At 37.5% G+C, this 24527-nt stretch overlaps 1 protein-coding gene across 1 annotated transcript in view; it reads right to left on the reverse strand.

The window, feature by feature from the left end:
* Positions 1-24527, reverse strand: part of LOC136861351 (uncharacterized) — a 266754-nt gene that overhangs the window by 60686 nt on the left and 181541 nt on the right. The gene's annotated exons all lie outside the window — the stretch shown is intronic.

Below are 24527 nucleotides of genomic sequence, written 5' to 3' on the forward strand. Positions count from 1 at the left end.
GGGCCCCTTTGTGCTGTATCCTCACCCCACAAGTACATGTAACCCTTTCTCATCCTCACAGTTATGTATTCCTACATTATACACCCAAAACTTCCTCTTGTAAAAATAAACGCTACTTGTTATTAAGGGAAGGAGGAGGGTCTGATGCATGTCAAATCACTGCTTCTATTTTCCTCGTGGCCGATGTCCGCCATGATACTACGCATATCACGTGACTCAGAGCAAGAGAGGGATTGGTCATGTGGATTTGGCCCACTATGACATTACCTCCAGCGGCTAGTTCAATTTGGTTGATATTTTGTGACCCTGTAGCACATAAATGGGAAGACGTAGAGATTGCCCAGTTGGAGAGATAATACCAAAGTCAGAAATGAACTGCTAGATGGCATTAACTCAATTTCGACGGTTGGTGGATTTGGCCCACTATGGTTCTCAGCCCTTCAATTGCAAGTTTTTATTGAATTTGATCATTTTATTTTACAAGGAAATGGAACGACAGAAAAAGTAAAAGAATTGTTTCAGCTAGCATATCTATATTACCATTTGATATTGAACAACTTAAAAACTTTCGTTGTAAGAAGTGACTACAATAAAAAGTCTGAATTTGATATAGGCAAGCGAGGAAAAACGCGCTACATGGCGTTCATTCGCACAACACGTCAGAAAGTCGTATGGTGTAATTGTCAGGGTTAATGCTTACCCACTTCCAAATGAGCTAGAAACTTGAAATTTGGGATACTGATAGCTTTTAGCCAGTAACTGAGGGAATTTTTACCCCCTAGAAAATCAAAATTGTGGACACAATCTTACAGATCAGCTAGAAAAAGAGTAATTAGGCAAACTTACACCTTTTGTCCTGTAACCAACTTATGGAAAAATTCCAAAAAGTTCATATGTCTCATTTTTTACCCCCTAAAAAATATCAAAATGCATATGCAGTTTTTAAGACGATGCAGACGTTTCTTTGGAGGTTTTTGTGGTAAAATGGTAAGTCAGATCACCGAACGAATTGCACAATCTGATTTTGAGAGATCTACAAGATTGGTCCTATGACTTTCAGTCATATCTCCATCGGTTATACCTTAAAAGGAAGTGCACTTCTTTTTTTTCCTTTTCTTTTTTTTTTTCTTCGGTCAATTTTGAGCTTTTCCCACACATTATGTCATTGTTTAGCACCCTCATAGGACAGATCAAATCATCAAATTTGCCAGGCATACTGACAACACATCCTCAGGACATATGCGTACCAAATTTGATGATTCTAGCTGCCATGTAAGTATGGAAAAACTGAAAGAATGTGTGAAAAATTTAGTGAAACAATACTAAATATAAGTTTCTAGCTAAATCTAAGATACACCCAACAGAAATACTACATAATTTCGCGGGACCAAAAGTATTAGGTCATTTTATTTTTGATATGCCTGCCAAGTCTGAAGACTGTAGATGTAGATGTACATTAGTTGGGGAAAATAACTTAAGAATCTGTGAAAAAGTACAAAATTTGCCCTATACGTAAAAATCCAGCTCAATCTAAGGTATAAAAGAAGAAGATACAATAAAACATCATAGGACCAAAGGTGTATATCTTTTCATCTTCCATAGGCCTGCCAAATTTGAAGACTAGCTGTCCATTAGGTGTGCAAAATAATTCAAAAACTTGTGAAAAATGTACAAAACCAATGCTGCAATGACATAAGTTTACACTCACTTCCAATGAAGGGTGACCACGAGTTTATGGGAAGGACTCTCAAAGAACAAAAGAGAATTAATTATTTATAACCAGAATGTTATTTTTTTATGGAAAAGAACATCATTCATTACAAGAAATTCAATAACATTATTCAATTACATATTGGAAAAAACCCCAAATTTCAAAACAGTACAATGAACACATCAGAGCACTGAAGAATCTAACACAGAATCTGCTTTCGCCAGTCAGTTACTGAACACATTATATAAATATACACACACATCAAAACAAGCTTGAAAATTCTCCACATCAGCCATGAAGAAGTAACAAACATTATCTCCCTCAAAGCACGAGAAGTAGACACAACTGAATTCACAACACAAAATCAATCCAAATAAAAGTTTATAGGTTTCCAAAAGAAATCCTGTTTGTGTCGCCCATATAATACTGTGCTAGGAGAATTTCATAAGTGACTAGGAGAATTTGTTAACCATGGCACCTAAACAAGGAGCTCAGCCACCTCAATATGGCCCTACTCGCTAACGGATACAGCCATAAAGAGATATCCAGCAAGCACTCCATCGCAGACGTCCAACAACCAGGGACAAATCAAGAGGAGCGGCCGGCAGCCAAAGCCTTTCTGCTGTATATTGGGGAAGCAACTGACAGAATAGGGAGGCTACTGGAGTCCCATGGGGTTAATACCATACATAGGCCAAGGAAGAAAATCCAGGAACTACTTAGGTCTGCCAAAGACAAGCGCCATCCTCTCTCCACAGCAGGTGTCTACAAGATCCCATGCAGCTGCGGCCAGATGTTCATAGGCACTACAAAACACAGCATCGCCACATGATTGAAGGAGCACAACAGACATAGCAGACTGGGACAAGCAGACATATCATCCATCAGTCCCTGAACATTCGCTGCTAACAGACAATGACATACAGTACAGCAACACCAAAGTACTGTCAACTACTGTGCCTATCACGCCCGGCTACAGAGGGAAGCCAATGAAATCCTAAAGCACACTAACAGCTTCAGCCGTAAGGAGGAATCTGAATGGGTAAACAAAGCCTGGTTTCCAGTCCTGAAAGCTTTAAATCCTGAAGGACATGATAGCCGCGGCAGATCAGAAAAAAGCAACGGGTGATCAGTTGCCTGTCTCCGCCACGGCAGGTGGATAAACATCGAGCTCCTTAATGCGTCAATCATTGGCCAAAGAAAAGCCAATCAGCGACCAGCTCCCAGCATGGCGGACCAATAGACGAGCAGCGTACCGTAGCCTGCACTATATAACGAGGTGGAATTACAACACCATTTCATTCCACTGAGAGCTTCGTTGCTACCGTAGTCGGTCGGAACCCTTGACAATACTGAATGCAGTATTTGGTGAAACGTCGCGTTCATCACATGCTCCTGGACCACGGCCTACAAGCCCCGAAAACGCTGATATGATTTTTGTTACGGTTAGAGAAATGGATATATGTTGTAGTTCCAGGAGAAGGTGAAAAGTCGAGAAAAAGAAACAGTAAACTCATATCAGATACTCAGCTTTGACTCATACTGTTAGTACTGTACTAATTGAGTATTTATTAACTGTGTTCAATTTCAAATAAGTGTTTCTAGGTAAATTTCAGACAAATGATTTGGAGGCTAGGATTGGACAGTATCGCTAAATGAGTGGAGCTTGTTATAATATTTCACCTGCGCAAGTGATCGAATCAAAGAAAAAGCTCAAAACAATTAGTATTATTAAGGTATTTTCTGCTAAATATTCTAACGTAGAAATAAGGGATTTTAGTGCAAATGAAAATAGCGACTTTGACAAAGATGTTGAAACTTGTGATATGTCCGAGTTTGAAGGATTTATTCATTATCTCAATAATGTACACATAAACAAAAATGATACCATCGGCATTACATTCATAGCACGCTATGTTTGTCATAAATTACTGAAGTACATTAAGTGTGAAGGATTATTTAATTTTTTGAATTACTTCGTAATACACCAGTTCTTAGCTCCGATGCTCTTTCCTGTTATTTTAAGGTCACAGGAAAAAGGAGACTGAAATGTCCATCAGATGTGATAAATATTTTAGTTACTGGTTTGAAGGTGTTCAAAATTATGATTAGCGAAAGGTAAATTTCAGAAACCAGTATTAGTATCTATGATGAACAGTGTCCTTGACAGTTTGGACTCTGATGTACTATGAGTCTCTTGTTAAATCCGTACTGACGGTTGAACTTCTTACAAAATTGTACAAAACTATTTTAATCCTCCTAGTCAATTTTTACGCCCAATTAAGAGGAAACTTCACATTTAAATAAACATGTTTCGACCCAACATTGGGTCATCCTCAGTAAGACATGTATAATGAATTTTAAAAAAAAAAGGAACACACAAAATGAAATGTTAGTTAAAAAGTTTTTTAAAGAAACATTATGAAAGTTAAAGAACTGTGAAATGTTGATCGTCAGAACAGTCCTGAGCTGGAGGTCTTTCTGTTTCAATGTTTTTGTTGTCCTTTGGTGTGGTTCAACTGGTATAACGTTGGCTTAGTTGGAGTGTTCCAACATGGGCTGATATACATAAGCATTATTGAAGTTGAACCGTTTAGTGTTATGTGGCCCAAAGTCGAGGGCTGGACTCCGTATTCAGAGAACACGGGTGATACAAGCCCAAAACTACTTTAATGAAAGAGTCAAAACTAAAGAAAAAGATGCCACATTAACATTTAGCAATAATAATATACACATAATGTCCTAAGAAAACAGATGTAATGTTGAATCCAATCAATACGGAATATGAAACTTATAAATAATAATACTAAGAAAACAGAACCTAAAAATTGCATTTAAAACCAGCAACACTAATGAAAGAATATTACTTAACTCTACCACAGTAAAATCATCATCATCATCATCATCATCATCATCATCATCATCACTAGCACGACAGCCCTTTGTGAGCCATGGCCATCTCAAGTAGTTTTTCCCATTCTTCCCTGTTAAGTGCAGAGCTCCTCAAAAAGGTCAAGTCGGCATTTCTTCAGATTTTGTAACGAGAGTTTTTTACAAATTGGGTTGTCCGCCCAATGCCAACCCCCAGCAATGCTGAAGGGCCAATGTTTTCTTTCAGGGATGTCTCCCTTATCTGGTGGATCTCCATTTTGAAGTGTCGGGAACTCGCTTGCCAAGGGGCCACGGCGTCACACAGTAAATACTAGCAATAAATACACAAATTCTAAGATATATAAACTGGAATGTCAGGAATGCGGGTCAAGTTACGTCAAACTGGTAGGAACTTCCTCATAAGGTATACAGAACATCGCAATGCTTTAAAATATAATTGTTTCTCTGCCATGAGTAACCATCACAAAGACTACAATCACAATTATACTACAATAGATCAAGATCTAAAAATTCTACATGAACAAAAGGGTCCACGACTCAATATTTTAGGGAATTTTTACATCAGTATGGATTAATATAAAAACCCAGCCCTCAACTTAAATGAGATAAATGAAAAAAAGAACGTAATATGGGAAACTTTTATTCCAATCATTTGTAATAAAAAACAGGAACATCAGAACTCACAATTATTACACAGTTTCAGTCATCACCCCCATTATTCCGCACACTCCCATTCTTTTAAATTTAAGAATTTCATTTTTAAGTCCTATTGAACCGAGAAGAATAGGTAAGTAAAATTTAAAATCCACCTTTTCAATACTAATATTAAACTAAATAAGTTATAACGTTTACATGGAGCTACTTTCAACGCTAGTAAGCATCATCTTCAGCCAAATGTGAGAACAGACAATCGTAAATATACATATCATCATTATATCAATGCACATGTAAACATTCTTAATATGGGACTTATCATGATGCCCATAAAAGTATCTGGAGAATAAAACTTCAAATAATCACAATTTCAAAATCTTGAAGTCACGATTAGAACGATACTTAACACAACATGCGGGACACGGAAAGAGCCTCCCCGAAGAGTGTATAATTTACATTCGGGCGTTCCCTGGGCAACGGTGAGGTGTTAACACCGGCTGATCTTTCCAATCCAGAAGTAACATCAACTATTATATAACGACATTCATAAGTCAGGAAAGGTTCTTTTCAGAACCGAAAATGACCACCATATCTATAAACATAGAAGGTATGTCAACTTGTAAACAACAGCTCTTATAAGAACTTTGCCAAACAACAAAATGTGATGTAATATGTGTACAAGAAACTCACAGGGATGTACACCAACCACGTCCTAGAATACCAGGTATGAAATGGGCAGCAGAGAAACCACATGGACGATATGGTAGTGCAGTCTTCATCAAGCCAGATCTCCAGATACTTTCCACATCAGTTACAGAAGAAAATGATATAGAATTGATCGCAGTGGAATTGAGCAATTCGGTTATAGTTTCCATCTATAAACCTCCTAATGTAACATTCTCATTCATGCAACCTAACAATCTCGATGAGTGGAAGGTATCTTTCTTCATTGGTGACTTCAACAGCCACAGCAGTATTTGGGGTTACGAACAAGACAACGAGAGTGGTGAGAATGTTTTAGAATGGGCTGAGGAACACCATCTGTCTCTTATCCATGATAGCAAGCTCCCTTCTTCTTTTAACAGTGGTAGATGGAAGCAGGGTTATAATCCAGACTTAATATTTGTGAGCGAAAAGATAGCACATCAGTGTGTTAAATCTGTATGTGCTCCTATTCCGAATACACAGCATCGCCCAATAATGTGTCAACTGGTAGCTGCCATTAGACCTCAACTAGGAGATATAATTTTAAGAAAGCTAACTGGGAAAGATTCACCAACTTACTGGATGAAAAGATCAAACCACTCAATCCAATTCCAGAAGCATATGAACAGTTTAATAATATCATCAGGGAGTGTTCTAGAGCTACAATCCCTAGAGGATGTAGAACAAACTACATACAAGGTCTAACTCAAGAAACCTCTGCCCTCTTAACAGAGTATCATAAACTCTTCGAAGAAAACCCTTTCAGCAATGACACCATCACAATGGGACAACAAGTAATCTCTTCTATTTGTGAAGTAAAATGGGCACAGTGGTTAAGGTTGATGGAAGAGATTGACATGGGTAGAAATAGTCAAAAAGCTTGGCGATTACTTAGACGACTCAGTAGTGATCCTAATAAAACTTCAACACATTCCACTGTCACAGCAAACCAAATAGCACATCAACTTCTAGGAAATGGACAACCATCAAATCCATGTCGGCTTCAGAATAAAGGAGAGGGATATGAGCAGGAGACAGATACACTCACTAAATCTTTTACTTTATCTGAGCTGAACAGAGCAATAAATCAGTGTAAGAATGGTAAGGCTGCCGGCCTAGATGAAATATGTGTTGAGCAAATTAAGCAATTTGGACCTGTTGCTAAACAATGGTTACTAGAACTGTACAACAATTGTATAAACACCTGCAAATTACCACGTGTGTGGAGGAAAGCCAGAGTAATCGCAATTCTCAAACCAGGAAAAGACCCAAATGACCCAAAAAATTACAGACCTATCTCACTGTTGTGTCATCTGTACAAGATCTTAGAACGGATGATCCTGGAAAGACTTACTGTGATCATTGAACCACTTCTTATTCCAGAGCAAGCAGGATTCCATAAAGGAAAAAGTTGTACTTCACAGGTCCTCCATCTGACACAGTATATCAAAGATGGATATGAAAATCATAAAATCACAGGGGTGGCTTTTATCGACTTATCTGTTGCATAAGATACAGTTAATCATTGTATACTGTTGCGAAAATTATACATGACAAAAGATTACAAGATGACTCAAGTAATTTGCAATTTTCTCCAAAATCGTAGGTTCTTCGTTGAATTTCAGGATCAGAAAAGTCGATGGAGGAAACAAAAGAATGGTTTGCCACAAGGCAGTGTTCTCGCCCCTATGCTCTTTAATATCTATACGAATGACCAACCTCTTCCAGTTGGCACCAGAAGTTTCATATATGCAGATGATCGAGCTATTGCTACTCAAAAAACTGCTTTGAGGTTGTAGAAGAAAAGTTATCAGAGGCTCTTTCTGAACTATCCTACTACTACAGAGGAAACCAATTGAAGCCTAACCCATCTAAAACTCAGGTATGTGCCTTCCATTTAAAGAACAGACAGGCGTCAAGAAAATTGCAGGTAGTATGGGAAGATACTCAACTAGATCATTGCCGAACACCTAAATATCTAGGTGTAACATTGGATCGTGCTCTCACCTACAAACAACACTGCATGAATATCAAGCAGAAAGTGTCGGCTAGAAATAACATCCTTCGCAAGTTGTCTGGAACCAATTGGGGTACACATCCGAAGACGTTGAGAACTACAGCCCTGGCTCTGTGTTACTCCGCTGCAGAGTACGCTTGCCCTGTTTGGTACAGATCAAGTCATGCTAAACAAGTTGACATTTCTCTAAATGAAACACGTCGACTCATTACTGGCTGCTTGAGACCAACTCCACGAGATAGAATCTACTGTTTGGCTGGAATCACCCCACCAGATATAAGAAGAGAAGTTGCATCCATGAATGAGAGAACTAAAGCACTTGCCTCATGTGCACACCCACTGAATGGATATGAACCTGCCCACCGAAGATTGAGGTCTAGGAGGAGTTCCCTGAATACAACCGAAGATTTAAACGAATCTGCTCAATCCACAAGGTTGAGATTATGGAGAACTAGAAATCCTCAACTTGCTGGTTGGATGCTACCAACTGAACATCTCCCCCCACGACACGAGGAACATTGGTCTACGTGGAAATCGTTGAACAGGCTTTGCACTGGGGTTGGTAGATCAAGAATCAATATGGTAAAGTGGGGCTTTCCTGGCACATCCAGACAATGTGAATGTGGTGAAGACCAAACCACAGCCCATTTCATGAACTGTAGTAAATGTCCTTTAAGTTGCACAATAGAGGACTTGATGGCTGCGTCACCTAATGCCCATGATTTGGCAAAATTCTGGGCTGACACTATTTGATATGTATGTCATTAAGTACCATTATTCTATGTAAAATGTATGCTTCTGATACGAATAAATAAATAAATAAATAAATAAATAAATAAATAAATAAACACAACATAATTCTTTTCACTCAAGTTAGAACTTTGAAAGTATTGAGTTTGACTTAGAACTGTAAGATTCTCAAATAAATAAAAGTCTTCTCATAAATGAAATGATACACAAAGGTCGAACCACATATAAAGTTTTTCTGTAAATATGACAGTCACAATTAGAACGACACTTAATTATTTTACTCAAGATGGAATCTTGAAAGTCCTGAGTTCTACTTAGAGTATGAAGATTCTCAATTTAAGTAAAAGGTCTTGTCACAATTGATCAGAAGCAGAAATAATGAAACATGTAAAAAGTTTCTTTATAAACATTAAAATTATTCTTGAAAAACTGTGAACAGTTTGTTTTCTGCAGAAAGAATAACTGATTTGCGAGGTTGGTTTATTAAGTAAAACCTTGGTTGGACATTTCTGCAGGGGAGGTGTTAAGCGAGAAAACATATGCTACTAATGAATACACGAATCAGAACTATCCAACAGCGATAAGGTTTTATTTTTTTCCGACGTGAGTACATTTTATGTCGTATATGTACGGGGACAGTGAAAGAGATGGGCTATCTACTGCTTCTAAAGATGAGAGTATTAAAAGGTGTTAAAGAGACGAGAGAACAAATACAGAAATCTTTTCCACTGGGGAGTATTAAATAACGACGGAATATAAAGTGTGTAAGACTGATGGTAACAGGAGAAGAGGGCGACAACGGATGAGGTGGATTGATGACATCAAGGAAGCCACGGCTCTCAATTTAGAAAGACTTCGGAAAATTGTATACGACAGGAAGAAATGGCGCACTTTGGTCTATGGGGTCACGGAGAGTCGAAAGCGACTAAACGACTAACAACAACAACAACAACAACAAGACACCAGACAACAAATATAAAAAGTTTGCACTGCGGTCCATAAAAGTATGAGCGTGTTATTTGCAGATTACCAAACCAAACCCCATGACGCAACAGCCCCGAAGGGCAATGGCCTACAAAGCGACCACTGCTCAGCCCGAAGTCTTGCAGATTACAAGGTGTCGTGTGGTCAGCACGACGGACCCTCTCTGTCGGTATTCTTGGCTTTCGAGACCGTGGCCGCTATCTCATCGTTAGACAGCTCCTCAATTGTAATCACATAGGCTGAGTGGACCTCGAACCAGCCCTCAAGATGCAGGTAAAATCCCTGACCTGGCCGGGAATCGAACCTGGGGCTTCTGGTAAGAGGCAGGCATGCTACCCCTACACCGTGGGGCCGGCATTTGCAGATTACATTCTTTCTAAAACAAATGTCAACGGAAGTCTTATATTTAGGACCAGTAGGTTATTAAACATTGTTTTCCGGTCACATTCTTCGATCATAAATTATCTGGAGGTTAAACTCGGCCATGTGTGAGAGGATTCCTTTGACGGCCATGTCATGTGTTTCAATAACTTCATTAATCTAACTTACGTAACTTTTGGAAGCACAGTGCCAATCTACTCTTCAAGAACATGCTCCGTACTTCAAGTACATATTTGATCTACGACTTTAACATAATTTTTGGATCTATCAACATCCAGTGCTAATTTCTAAAATTATACAGTGCCTCATAAACTACAACTGAACTCTTCAAGAACTTACAATGTACTTTTAAATACGTATTTGACATATTGGATCTAAGACTTCATTATATTTGGATGTATTGATGATACACAGTGCTAATCTCTTGCATTATAAATTGTAACTGAACTCTTCAAGTACTTACTCCGTACTACATTTAAGTGCGTATTTGGTTCTTCTTCCCACAGAGTGCTCTCTAACATACATGTCTTAATAACGCATTTGATCGATGACTTCTTCATAGACATGCATTACTGATACTTAAAATTATAGTGCCTCATAAACTACAATTAAAAATACGTATTTGATTCTAGACTTCTACATAACTTAGAAATCTCAACGCATAGTGCTCCCTTATATGTTATAGTGCTCCATAAACTGCATCTGACAACATCATCTAAACTTCATTTATACCTGTGCATCTTATTTGTGTTTTGTGTTTTTTGGCTATATTTCAATGCACCAGCAGAAAACAAACAGAAATATTTAAACTGTGCAATATTTTTCTATGCATTGTTTTAAACTTATTTGTAATTGGCTAATGATTACCATGAATACTTCCTGGTTAGATGGAAGAGAAGGCCTGAAGGCCTTAATCTTGCCAGGTAAAATAAAACATTACTAAACTAAACTAAACTAATACTGGTCAAAACCAGAACCAATTTTAATTAAATAAGAATGTAAACTTACATTTCTTATTTTAATAGTATTGAAATGTGGAACCATTATATACCTTCTTTTAACTAAATATTGAACTCACTTCAATACGGAGTTATATGAAATTCTTATCGCTTAAATGTGTTTTATTTCAACTTGTCCATATGTTTTCAAGTTGATTGAAACAAAACCGACAAGTCTGTTCCACATTCTACAAACACATGGCAGTATTTTTAACGCAGATCCAAGAACTTTCTAGAATGCCAAGCGTATCATGTCATTGTATATTGTACCAGGAAAAACTGATTTCAAAGAGCATAAGGTTGTTCTGAGGGGTGCCTAGTCCTTAGAAGCTACAGAGAAAGAGGATCGCAAGGCGAAATAATAGATGTTATAACCTTCTTCCATTATTCAATCTATGAAAAGTTACCCTATTATATCACTGATTTGTAGTGATCATAGATATTTATTGGAAAATAAACCCCAATTCCAACAATAAAATATTAAAAAATTATGCTGATCATGTAAAATTCAACTGAATAATGTCCTTTAAAATCAGTTATGTCCATCATGACTTTCTTGGTATAAATTTATAAAGCATGTTGTAATAAGTTCACATTTCACGTCAGCGAAATCCTAAAGTCATTTCTATTATCACTTGTGATTTCAGAGTATGTTTTCTACGTAAATTAAATAAAGTAAATTTTATGATTCCTTCTCGTGAACATCTCAAACTATTTATACTCAAATATAGAACACTTGAAATTAAATCCGATCTTCTGGTATAAATTTCTAAGTACCGTATTGTCCTATTTTACGTAATTTTATTATACACTTTATGTGAATATTGCAAATTAAGAGTTTATAGTACGCTTTCATTATAAATGAAGCACTGCAATGTAATTCTAAAGTTCCAACAAGTGAGAACATACGATATTACGAGAGCACACTGTCTTCTAAAAGTCTGTCTTTACTTTTAAGTATTGTAAAGAGCTAATTTTCCAAGTTTATGAAAATATTAAGTAACTGAGCTTTTGAATTGAGTTAATATTCTTTGTCGGAAATGACACTGTCTATAAGAGTCTTATTGAAAGTCAGAATTATGTTTCTGAATGAAAAGACACATATCACCTGACATATGTCTTCTTGTTGAGCTCAAACCGTTGAATACTGCTCTGCAAGCAGCAATCTGAAACTCAGCTAACAGCAAGCACCACAATGTTCCATAGCACCACGTCTCAGGAACTGTCCCTCGTAGTACCAAGTCCACGTTCCGCGTTGATTTGCATCAAATCTCCGTCAATCTACGTCGTTGATCTCAGTCGTCTCGAGTCAGGATTTCTCGCGTTAATAAAAGAGTAGCTTTAACGCAAGAAAGTCCATCTGACTAGGCCACAGATAGAGTGTCCTATGTCAAAATGTGCACCATTTGATTTGTGCTGTTAGAACTGATTATAACTGTCTCAGAAATAATCACAATTCACTGGATGAGAAATATGTCAAAGTTGAGATAATTGGAAAATGAGAAAACACATTTCTATGCATAGTTCATCTTCACACTCGCTGCACACTGTTCGTCTTGTCAGAAATAACTCTCATTCGAAGCACAGTTTATCATGACTCACTTTCACAGCAAAGAAATAAATAAATAGCTCTCTCTCATAATATATCGTAATGTTCCTTCTCACTGTCACAGTTTCTGAAATATTCGTATACGAACCCTATAATTCACAATGTCACAGAATTACGAAGTATGCGTAATGTATTACGACGTATTTACAGTTCATTAGACAGTCTATCCACACGAGTCGTTTCAAATGGTATAGTCTGTTACGATGATTAGCGAAGAGTCTTTATGCATAAGTTAAAGTGTTTTAGGCTTTGATAATACTCAAAATAGTCAATGTGTTGCAAACCTACACTCACGATGTTCTAGGCTGAAATAGTACAGGACCATTACAATTTAAAGTAGTCATGCTAACTTCAGGTTTGGTTAAAGTTATTCACACGAAAATCGAGATATTTGGTAAGTTCAAATATTGGCGAAATATTACAAGTCTTATGACTTCGATGTTATACACATGTTAATTTCTGAAGTTCAAATGTACCTGACAAATGTAAGTCCAAAAATTTATAAGTTACTCACTGGTGTTAACATAAACTAAGTTTCAACTTGCTGTCGAAATTTATATAAGTATTACGACATTCCGGCAGAACGAACACTGAGTTCGACTTCACTCGTCGCGATCAGCATGACAGGCGAGCTAGCTGTGAAGGATTTGAACTGGTTTGTTACGCTCTGGTTCGCTGCTTATATTCCGTAAGGCCAAGGTTACTCGCCACGTCACTAGGAGAAAGGTGGTTCCTTTCTCGCTTATATCTCTTGAACGCCTTGATGGAATTTATTGAGATTGACATATGTTTGCCTTCAGAACACTAGCTACACGATGAAGTATGTCTCATTTCTGTATCTTCATCGCTTAAAAAGTTAGAAAATTTTCTTTCCAGTACATTCAAGAGAAAGGCATACAACATGTGGCATTGACGTCACCCACAGGTTTATCACTCGTGACGAGTCCAGCTTGCCACGAGGAACTTTGCATCGAACTTGCATAAGATGTTGGGTACATGAACACATATTACTGCCGTCCTTTTCCAAATATTCTGGCAATTTTAAAATAATGTACCTGGCAAAAATAGTTCCTGGTACAGTACATAATTTGAAATTATGTTTTATGTCAAAATATTGGTATGTATTCAGGCAATTGTCATTGTGTATACAATTTTGTCATTATGTTTTATGTCAACCTATTGAGATGTATGTAGGCAATTCTCATGTTGATTGTTATCAGATTCCCTTTGATTTAATTATTCTGCAAGAACTGATGATGACTCCGAGGGAGTCGAAACTGCTCCTTGCTTAATAAATTTCAAATATTTTACATTTTGTTGAAAGGTGGAACATCCCTCAAAGCCTATTATATACGTAATACTGTCCGGATCAGAAAAGGCCAAGACCTATCCAAAGTAGGTCAGATAGGATAGATGAAAGCGAGGGGCTTGGCACAAGTGGAACCAATGCCAAGACTCAGCTAAGCACCCCGTGTTTGCCAACCCACCCTCCCAAGTTCAGAGCCTGTGGGGCCACATTTAGTCGCCTCTTACAACAGGCAACGGTAATGTGGTTTCTTTTTCTTTTTTTTGCTTTATGTCGCACCGATACAGATAGGTCTTATGGTGACGATGGGATAGGAAAAGCCTAGGAATGGGAAAGAAGCGGTCGTGGCCTTAATAAAGGTACAGCCCCAGAATTTGCCTGTTGTGTAAATGGGAAACGACGGAAAACCATCTTCAGGGCTGCCGACAGTGGGATTCGAACCCACTATCTCCCGGATGCAAGCTCACAGCTGCGTGCCCCAAACCGCGGGGCCAACTCGCCAGGTAGTATTCATTTACCACCTCCGACTATAATAAGAGAATTCATGAATTTGGATGAATTTACACTGGTTGCTTAGTCCATATCAATGCTTACATGGAAATAATTTTTAATCATGTTAACTGGCGATGGATTTTGTCATGATTGTCTTAAGGTGTGAGAATCACGGTCATGTGTGAAGATCGTTATAAAAATGAGGACAAATCATTAAGGAACCATAGTTTGAATAAGATAAGGGGGAATCATGAAAGAAAGGAGAACTCACTTTACATTAGCTGACGTAATATCACAGAGCCTGAAGAAAGCTAAATGTGAAGGACTACAATATAGAAAGCTCATAAAATTGATCAAAAATAACATTACATTAAAAATTTATTTTTTGTGATGTGCTTTGTGACTTCAGCTGCCACTCATCTCCGATATATGGGATTACTGCAGCGTACCGAGTATAACAGCCAGCTTGAATATCGGCGGGAAGTAGCTGGGCAGTTAGATCTCTCACTTCTTAGCATGCCATTCCTCTGGCTCATAGATTTTCTGATACTACTCGTACGTAACACACTGGTTCATCATAGCATTCCAGCTATACAATCCCTACTCTGAGGTACACCGGGCAAGTTGGCCATGCAGTTAGGGGCACGCAGCTGTGAGCTTGCATCCGGGAGATAGTGGGTTCGAACCTCACTGTCAGCAGCCCTGAAGATGGTTTTCTGTAGTTTCCTATTTTCACACCAGGCAAATGCTGGGGTTGTACCTTAATTAAGGCCATGGCCACTTCCTTCCCAATCCTAGGCCTTTCCTATCCCATCGTCGCCATAAGACCTATCTGGGTCGGTGCAACGTAAAGCCCCTAGCAAAAAAAAAAGAAAAAAGAAAAGGGAAACCACGGAAAACCATCTTTAGGGCTGCCGGCAGTGGGATTCGAACCCACTATCTCCCGGATGCGAGCTCACAGCTGCGCGCTCCTAACCGCATGGCCAACTCGCCCAGTGAACTTTCAACTGTTAAATAGGCAGCGAAGTACTGTTTGTTAAAAAATGAGAAAATGTGCAGTTTTTCCATTTGATTGAGTATTTTATGATAGCATTGCTTTTAACTGCAACATTCCTACTGGTGTCATTGTAATGACCTATGTTGAATTCAGTTGGGAAAACCACAAAGACAGTCTTTCTGATATTTACATAGTGAAGCACGGGTACATCAGCTAGTCTACTAATATTTATACCTTTAGTTTAATTCTGCCATATCCTAATCATTTTTTCCAGTACTAAATTAAACAGTATGGGAGATAATCCATTATCTTGTCTGATTCCTGTTTTGATTTCAAATGGTCCAAAATATCTCCTGAAAATCTTACTTTCGATGTTGTGTCGTTCAATGTTTGCTTGATCAATTCTCTTGTTTTCTTGTCAACTTGGAATTCTATAATCTATTAGTTTCATGGTCCATATTGATAGTTCAAGTACAAGTATGAAGGATGAGTTCTCCGCCTAATCAATACTTCATTTTACATAGTGTCAATTAATGTAAATAAATATAAATAATTGTAAATAATTGACACTATGTAAAATAAAGTATTGATAAGGTGGAGAACTCATCCTTCATACTGTTAACTTGGAATTCCTCTAGCAAAGCTGCCAACTTTCAGAAATCAACACTAGGAAGATTTTTTAATTCTTGGATTTCATCACATATACTGGACTACGGTCTAAGTGAAAAAAGGACAGGATAAAAGGCATACATATCTACAGTTACAATGTGAATTGACCATTACATTGAAAATCTTAAACTAAAAAACATAAAAATGGTTACAAGAAAGAGTACCTAATCACTAATTTATGACACATACATAGGTGGTTTGAAACGTTCTCGGAATGTACTAGAATTAAGTATCTTACCTCGGTGGAACTGCTTTTATTTTTCAACATAGTCTCCCTGTAGACTAATGCATTCGGTTCAGCAATGTTCCAATGCCTTGATCCCATCTTGAAAATGAGATTCCTCCAGGGCTGCAAAATACCTCTCCAATTCGGCTGTCAGTTCTTCCCTTGTAGAAAATCTCCGTCCACCGAGGAAAATTTTCAGCTTGGGGAATAGATGAAAGTCTGATGGTGCCAAATCAGGTGAATAAGGTGGATGTGGCAACAATTTGTACCCCAGTTCATGAAGTTTTGCCATGGCAGTAACACTTGTGTGCGGCGGATCGTTGTCCTGATGAAAGATGACACTTTTCCTTGCCAAACCAGGCCTTGTTTCGCATATCTTTTCCTGTAGTTGATGTAGGAGGTTTGCATAGTATTGCCCCATAATTGTTTGGCCAGTAGGAAGATAATCTATCAGCAGAATGCCTTTTGCATCCCAGAAAACTGAGACCATGACCTTTCTGGCGGAACACACTGCCTTTGCTTTCTTTGGTGGTGGTGGTGAATCAGCATGTTTCCACTGCTTTGACTACTGTTTTGTCTCTGGGGTATAGTAGTGGACCCAAGTTTCATCTGTAGTCACAAACCGGCGTGAAAAATCTTGTTGTTTGCACTGAAAACGGGCCAGACTTTGTTCGGACATTTCCAATCTGGTGCGTTTATTGTCCAATGTCAAGACCCGCGGCACCCATCTTGCAGGTAATTTTTTCATACCCAATTCTTCAGTTAAAATATAATATACCCGTTCAGAAGACATCCCTACAGCTTCAGCAATCTCCCGCACTTTCAGTCAACGATCCTCCATGACCATTTTATGCACTTTTGCGATAAATTCTGGGGTCGTAACACTTTTTGGCCGTCCATTACGCGGATCATCATCCAAGCTCTTCCAACCAAATTTAAACTCGCTGGTCCACTTGGCAACAGTTGAAAATGAAGGAGCAGAGTCCCCCCTCTGTGTTCTGAAAGTCGGCATGAATTTCCTTTGCTTTCATACCTTTCATTACAAAGTATTTAATCACTGCTCGAATCTCAGTTTTTTCCATTGTCACAAATCACTACGCGAGAACAACAACAAAGAGTCGTCACTACCACACTCCTACAGCTAGAGCACTGACGCGCCAAGTGTTCACTCACAAAGGATGTGTGATTATTGCGCGGGAACCTCGCTGATCTAGCACTGACATCCAGCGGTGATTCCGAGAACTTTTCAAACCGTCCTCGTACATACGAATAATAATACAGTCGAACTTCGATATCTTGAACCTCCATTACTCGAATTTTTAGTATCTCAAAGTAACAATTTTTCCGGCTGTTTGTCCTATTCTTTATGTGTATTTATTTCTCTATTACTCGAAAATTTGGTTACAGGAATTTCTCGATTTCTCGAAGCAAAAATTAATCGGGACAAAAGAATGAGTTTATGTAATTATGTAATGCAACCTACAAAATACCATGTCCCATCTATGGAAAAATACATGTCTCAAACACCATTAACTATAAATGAAGAGGATAGCTCGGATATCATAACAAATAAATTAACGACATATTTAAAAGAAAGTACTGCTTTAGTTAAAACTAAAAGTCCTAATCTAAATAAGAAAGACCCTTAGACCATGGTTTACTTCAGAGCTGTTAAATTTAATCAAACAAAAAAATAATTTATATTATAAAATTAAAAGACAACAGATGAGATTTAGTATGGGTTGTGGCTATATTTTACAGCAGTTAATACAAGACTATAAACTATAAAGACATATGTAACAGGGTTACTAGAATGAAAAGAGATCTAGAAAATAATTATTATATCAATAAGTTAAACAGCACAAATAATCAGAGGAAAGTTATTATTTATTATTATTTATCTACATAGTTTACGCCCACATTGGAGCACTTAAATCAAACCCAAATACATTTATATTAACAAAGAATTAACTGAAGATTTAGCTTGCATCATCTGGAAAGTTATTAATAACATTCTAACAACTAATAACAGTAACAATGAAGAAATACAACTGAAAGTAAATGATAAGTTGGTGACTGATTCTAGTCAAATTTCTACTATATTTAATGACTACCGTATTTCACGGCATAATCGTCGCACTTTTTATACCAAAATTTTCGAAAAAAAATTGTAGGGTGCGACCATTATACGATGAATATTTAATACCAGTATTTGTATTACTCAAAAAATGTATTTATAACTAAATTGTGTTTGATACAAATTTAAGATGCACGTAATACTCGCGTTTATACATCAAAATAATTAAAATAGTCTAAAACAAGATTCATAATTTTTCGCAACAATTCGGCGAACGATTTTCCAACCTGAAAATAAAAATGAACGTATTAAGTTAATTTGTCATTAATTTGAGTATTAAAGTTAAAATATTACACTTGCAAAAAATTATCGCTTTGTTGTGAAATGCGGACTTACCGGTACGCAATTTATTCCAAATCTTCGGTGTCGCTATTGCAGGTTTCGCTATCTGATGCGCCGTCCTCGCCTCTGTTAATACCAGTATCAGATTCTTCGTCTCCCTGCCACACTGCGTCATCTTCGGAACCGTCTAGTGCATTCGAAATCCCAGTCCTTTTGAAGCTCTTGGAGACTAGTTCAGGTGGTATAAGATCCCAACTCTTCTTCACCCACGAGCATAACAAGTCCAAGGGTGGACGCCTGATATTTCCGGCGGGCGTCAATTGCTGATCGCCGCTCATCATCCACTCGTTGTAAAATCGACGTAAGTGGTCTTTAAAGGGTTTATTAACACATGCGTCTAGTGGCTGCAAAGCAGATGTCAGGCCACCAGGAATGACTATCTGTCGTGTCTTATTTGTAGTGAGAATTTGCTTCACTTCGTTCACGAGGTGACCTCGGAAACTATCTAAAACAAGCAGAGCTGGTTGTTTTAGTAGTGCACCAGGTCTTCTATTCCACACAGTTTTAACCCAGTCCAGCATGAGTTCTACGTCCATCCAACCCTTTGGTTGCACTCGTACATGAATTCCACGGGGAAACTGTATATTCTTAGGCATCGTTTTCCTCTTGAAAATGATGTAAGGCGGCAACTTTCTCCCGTCAGCTGTAATGGCTAGCATTGCCGTGCATCGCAACTTCTCACTACCGCTGGTTTTCATTAATACACTCTGTGATCCTTTTAGCGCAATAGTGCTGTTGCGAGGCATATCAAAAAAGATTGGAGTTTGATCGGCATTACCGATTTGAGAAAGCAAGTACGAAGTTTCCTTGCGCAAACGTATGACAAATCGGTGAAGATTTGCAATCTTGTCCGTGTAATCAGCAGGCAACTTTTGGCTTAGTGTTGTTCTCCTTCGCACTGACAGATTGTGTCGTCGCATGAACCCCTTAATCCACCCACGAGTCGCCTTAAACTGAGTTACCGGTATGTTGTGTTTGCGCGCTACCTCCTGTCCCTTAATTTGTAACATTTCATATGATACACTGCAGCCATTCTTACGTACCTAAAAACTTCTTCGTCAATTATAGGAAACTTCCCTGTTTTAGGACCTCTAAACGCGCGTCTAGAAGGGTTTGTGCTTTTTAGCTTGTTTTTTACTTTCCGCCAGTCACGCACCAACTTTTCACTCACAGAAAATTTTCTTTCTGCTGCTCTGTTCCCGTGCTGTTCAGCGAAGGCAATTACGCTTAGCTTGAAGTCCGCAGAATAGTTTCTATATTTACCCATAATCGCTTATAAATGCTTCACACGTTAATGTTTTGCGATATAAATGACTTTCCGTAATTGTTCACTATTAAAACAAATTATTTCTGCAAACACCCAAAACACAAATTAAAAACAAATTCTCACGCACACATGTCTACAGTAATCACGTAAATCTGAAACAAATAAATGCATCTGTGATCTGTCCATTCCAGAGCAGCCAATACTGTTAGGCAGCAAGGAAGCATGCAACAATTTATCAGTTTAGCTCGCTGGTTGCGACACACTACTGCGCTTGCGCAAAGCTCGCAAACCGGAGCTCTAGCTAGCGCGGTGTAGATCTACTGTATAGTTGACTGTATTCCGAGACGTCAGTAACAAACATTCATTTTTTTCAATTTCTTTTAAACATACGGTAATTAGGTTAATATTTCTTCCCAGTTATTGATGATTTTACATTACATTACTGATGAGTTTATAAAATAAAACTTTAATAGCATTGGATAATAATTATCTTGACTGCTTGGATAAAAGTTTTCATCCCATGCCCGGACACTTATGACGTAGTAGTAAGATAAGAGTCTAGCGATGACAACTGAGACATCGTAAATAATTCGGCTGAATAATTCCGTGGAAATCTGCGTTATCGTCTTGGATTTCACTTCGTGTGCAATAACACAGGAGCCGGCCCCATGATGTAGGGGTAGCGTGCTTGCCTCTTACACGGAGGCCTCGGGTTCAATTCACGGCCGGATCAGGGAATTTTACCTGTATCTGAGGGCTGGTTTGAGGTCCATTCAACCTACCTAGCCGGTATTTCCTGGCGACATTGCCGATAAGCGATAACTTACAGCCTTACGTATTTCAAATGGGAACTCATAATATGTAGGTGGTGTATAAATAGTACACTGTCTCGCGACCACGTTGTCAAACTGCCGATAGCCTACCGGTAAGCATAATATGTAGGTGGTGAATAAATAGTACACTGTCTCGCGACCACGTTGTCAAACTGCCGACAGTCTACCGGTAAGCCATGCATCGTACATATACCGGTATTATTTATTTATACGTTGTGCAACATGTCGGAAATGTGACTGTGTTGAAAAATTGCCCATAAACCATACACGTATTTAAATTGCGCATTCATGTGCAAGTTACGTTGCAGTTCCATTTCCCTTTTAACCAGATTAATGAACAAAATTTGGACGTGCGACGATTATGTAATTAAAGGTTTAAAGTCCGATTTTTGTATTGAAAATAAAGGATGCGACGATTACGCGGTGGCGACGATTATGCCGTGAAATACGGTATTTCACTTATATGGGTCTGTCTTTAGCTAAGAACATTCCTCAGTGTAAATACCCTCACCTTGAACCTGGCCCATCTAATTCCTTATTTGTAACCCCTACTAATGAAAATGAAATTGAACAAATAATTAATAATCTTAGAAACAGTTGTAGTGTTGACTGTTTTGGTATTAGTAATATTCTTGTAAAGAGACTCTCTAAATTTATTATACCTCACATCACAAAATTAGTTAACAAATCTCTATCAGAGGGTAAAGTACCAGCCAAACTTAAAATCGCCAGAGTTGTACCAATCTATAAAGGCATGGATAAATTTGATGTAAGTAATTACAGACCAATCTCGGTACTACCTCCTTTATCTAAGATTTTAGAACAAGTAGTTAAAAAACGATTATTAGATTTTTTGTTAAATAATAAATATTTTTATTAATTTCAGTATGGTTTCCTACCTCACTCGAGTACCAGTAATGCTACTGAGGACATTATTATTAAACTACAACAAGCTTTAGACTCGGGTATGTTAGCAGCTGGTTTATTTATAGATCTTAAACAGGATTTTGACACAGTTGATCATAAAATTTTATTACATAAATTAGAAGTAGCAGGCATTAGAAGTATTGCATTGGATCGGTTTGTTGATTATCTCTCTAATAGGGAGCAGTTTGTTACATGTAATAATAATCAGAGTAATGTGATCTCAATTGGTGTGCCTCAGGGTTCTGTGCTTGGGCCTTTATTGTTTCTTATCTTCATTAATGATATTGGTCACCTTAAATTAAATGGAAGACTATCCATTTTTGCTGATGACACTAATATTTTTTATACAGGCTCTAGCAATCATGAACTTAAACAAAATATGCAGCAGGATATTCGATTACTTGAAACATGGCTTAATTCCAACCGATTAACTATCAATCTAACAAAAACAAACTACATAAATTTTCACAAACCTTTATATGTATTAAATTTGGATAAAAATCTGCTTTTCATCAATCAAAGAGTAATGAAAGTGCACAGTACTAAATTCTTAGGACTGATTATAGATGAAAATCTGTCGTGGAGTAATCACGTGGAGACTATTTGTAATAAAATTATCCCTGTGATTGGTATCTTCAGTAGATTGCGATATAAGTTTTCCTGTGAGTTGTTGAAGGGTATTTACTATGCTCTTATTGAAAGCCACATCTCTTATATGATACATGTCTGGGCATGCTTTAATAAAGAATTATTTGGAAAGGTAGAGGTCCTTAGGAAGAGAGCACTAAAAATAATTTTCAAACTGCCCATTCTGACACCGACTAAAGATCTGTATAAATATTGTACTATATTATCACTTCCAAACCTCCGCGTAAAGGCTTCTATAATTATGATCTATAAAATTCAAAATAAATTAGTCCACTCAAACACATCAGTAATTACCAATTCACAGATTCGTAATTATGAAACAAGAATTATTTATAATATTCACTACAATCAGATTCATTCCACTAGTTATGGTCAAAATTTTCTTTGGCATTTTTCTATAACTATGTATAACTTGCTTCCAAAAAGTATAAAAATGTTACCAACTGTATCTATCTTCAAGAGTAATGTAACTAAATACTTGAAGTAGTATGGTAATTATGGTTAGGAAGCTTTGTCCTATCTTATCTATTACATCATGTTAAATTATATACTCAATGTATTTTATTTTGTAATCACATTGTGAATATAGCTGCCATTGTCATTTATTTGTATTGCACCAAGAACAGCCTTGGCTCAGGTGCCTATATTGAAATGAAATTTTTTTAAAGAGGTATAGAACTAAATGAGGCCACAGCACTAGTTGCAAATAGAGGATTGTGGCAATATACAGTAAATTCACAGAGGCTTCCAGACTGAATGCTGAAAGGCATAACGGTCTATAATTTGATGTATTACTATTTATTTATTTTTTTCATCGTTATGCCCTACTCAGGAGCACGGCTGAACTTGCTTAGCTGATGTGTTGACCTTCTTTTCCTCCCAAAATCTCTTCATCCTCTCGCTGAGCTTCTTTCTTCGTTCTTCTGTCCAAGTTATAGTAGCTCTGGTGTTGGGTTTGTCTTCAAAGTGGTGATTGTCGATTTTGGTTCTGAATTTACACCTGTCCTGTACAATGTCTTCTGAGATGTTGATTTCCTGGAGATCTGTTTCAATTTCACGAAGCCAGCTGTTCTTGGTGTTAAACGAAAGGGCCAGGTTGAAAATTCTTTTAGTTAGCCTGTTAGTGTTCATTCTGATAATGTGTCCATAAAATTTCAATCGTCTTTTCCGAAAAGTGTGAGGAATTTTTTCAGAATGACAATATATCTCCTGGGACAATTTTTTCTCCATATTCCATCTATACAAACTGGGCCAAAAAAATTTCGTAAAATTTTCCTTTCTTGTTTCTCAATGTCTTTGGTTAAAGATCCACCAATGATTAAGGTTTCTGCGGCATATAACGCTTCAGGTTTGATCACTGTATTATAGTGTTTAAGTTTTGCATTCCGAGATATTGATTTTTTTTATTATACCTGTTCCAAGTGATTCTGTATGCTTTCTGTAATTTAGAAATTATTTCTTTATTTGCTTTGCGGTTTAAACCAGAGGGCTGAATAATTTCTCCCAAATATTTAAATTGGTTCACTTGAACAATTTTGCCAAATTTAGTTATAATAGGTTGTCCATCTAAGTATTGTGAGGCTCCTTCCACGTACTGAGTTTTCTCATATGAAATTTGAAGTCCCGTTTTGATGGCAATTTCATGCAGTTTTTCAATGGAATGAATTGCTTCATGCCTATTATTGGAAAGGATTGCTATGTCATCAGCAAAGGCCAGACATTGCACGTGAATTCTGTCTTTACGTAGTCTTCCAAGGGTTATTCCTTTAGTTTCCTTTTCCCAGGTCCTGATTACTTTCTCAAGTACCAAGTTAAACAGTAACGGCAATAAACCATCCCCTTGACGAACCCCAGTGTTAACAGGAAAAGGCTCAGATATTTTGCCTAGGAATTATTATTATTATTATTATTATTATTATTATTACCTACGATATTATCTCTCTTCTAATGTTTTTTTTTTTTCTTATACAAATTTTTTTACT

The sequence above is a fragment of the Anabrus simplex genome, chromosome 1 (assembly GCF_040414725.1).
Source record: "Anabrus simplex isolate iqAnaSimp1 chromosome 1, ASM4041472v1, whole genome shotgun sequence".
NCBI classification, from domain to species: Eukaryota; Metazoa; Arthropoda; class Insecta; order Orthoptera; family Tettigoniidae; genus Anabrus; species Anabrus simplex.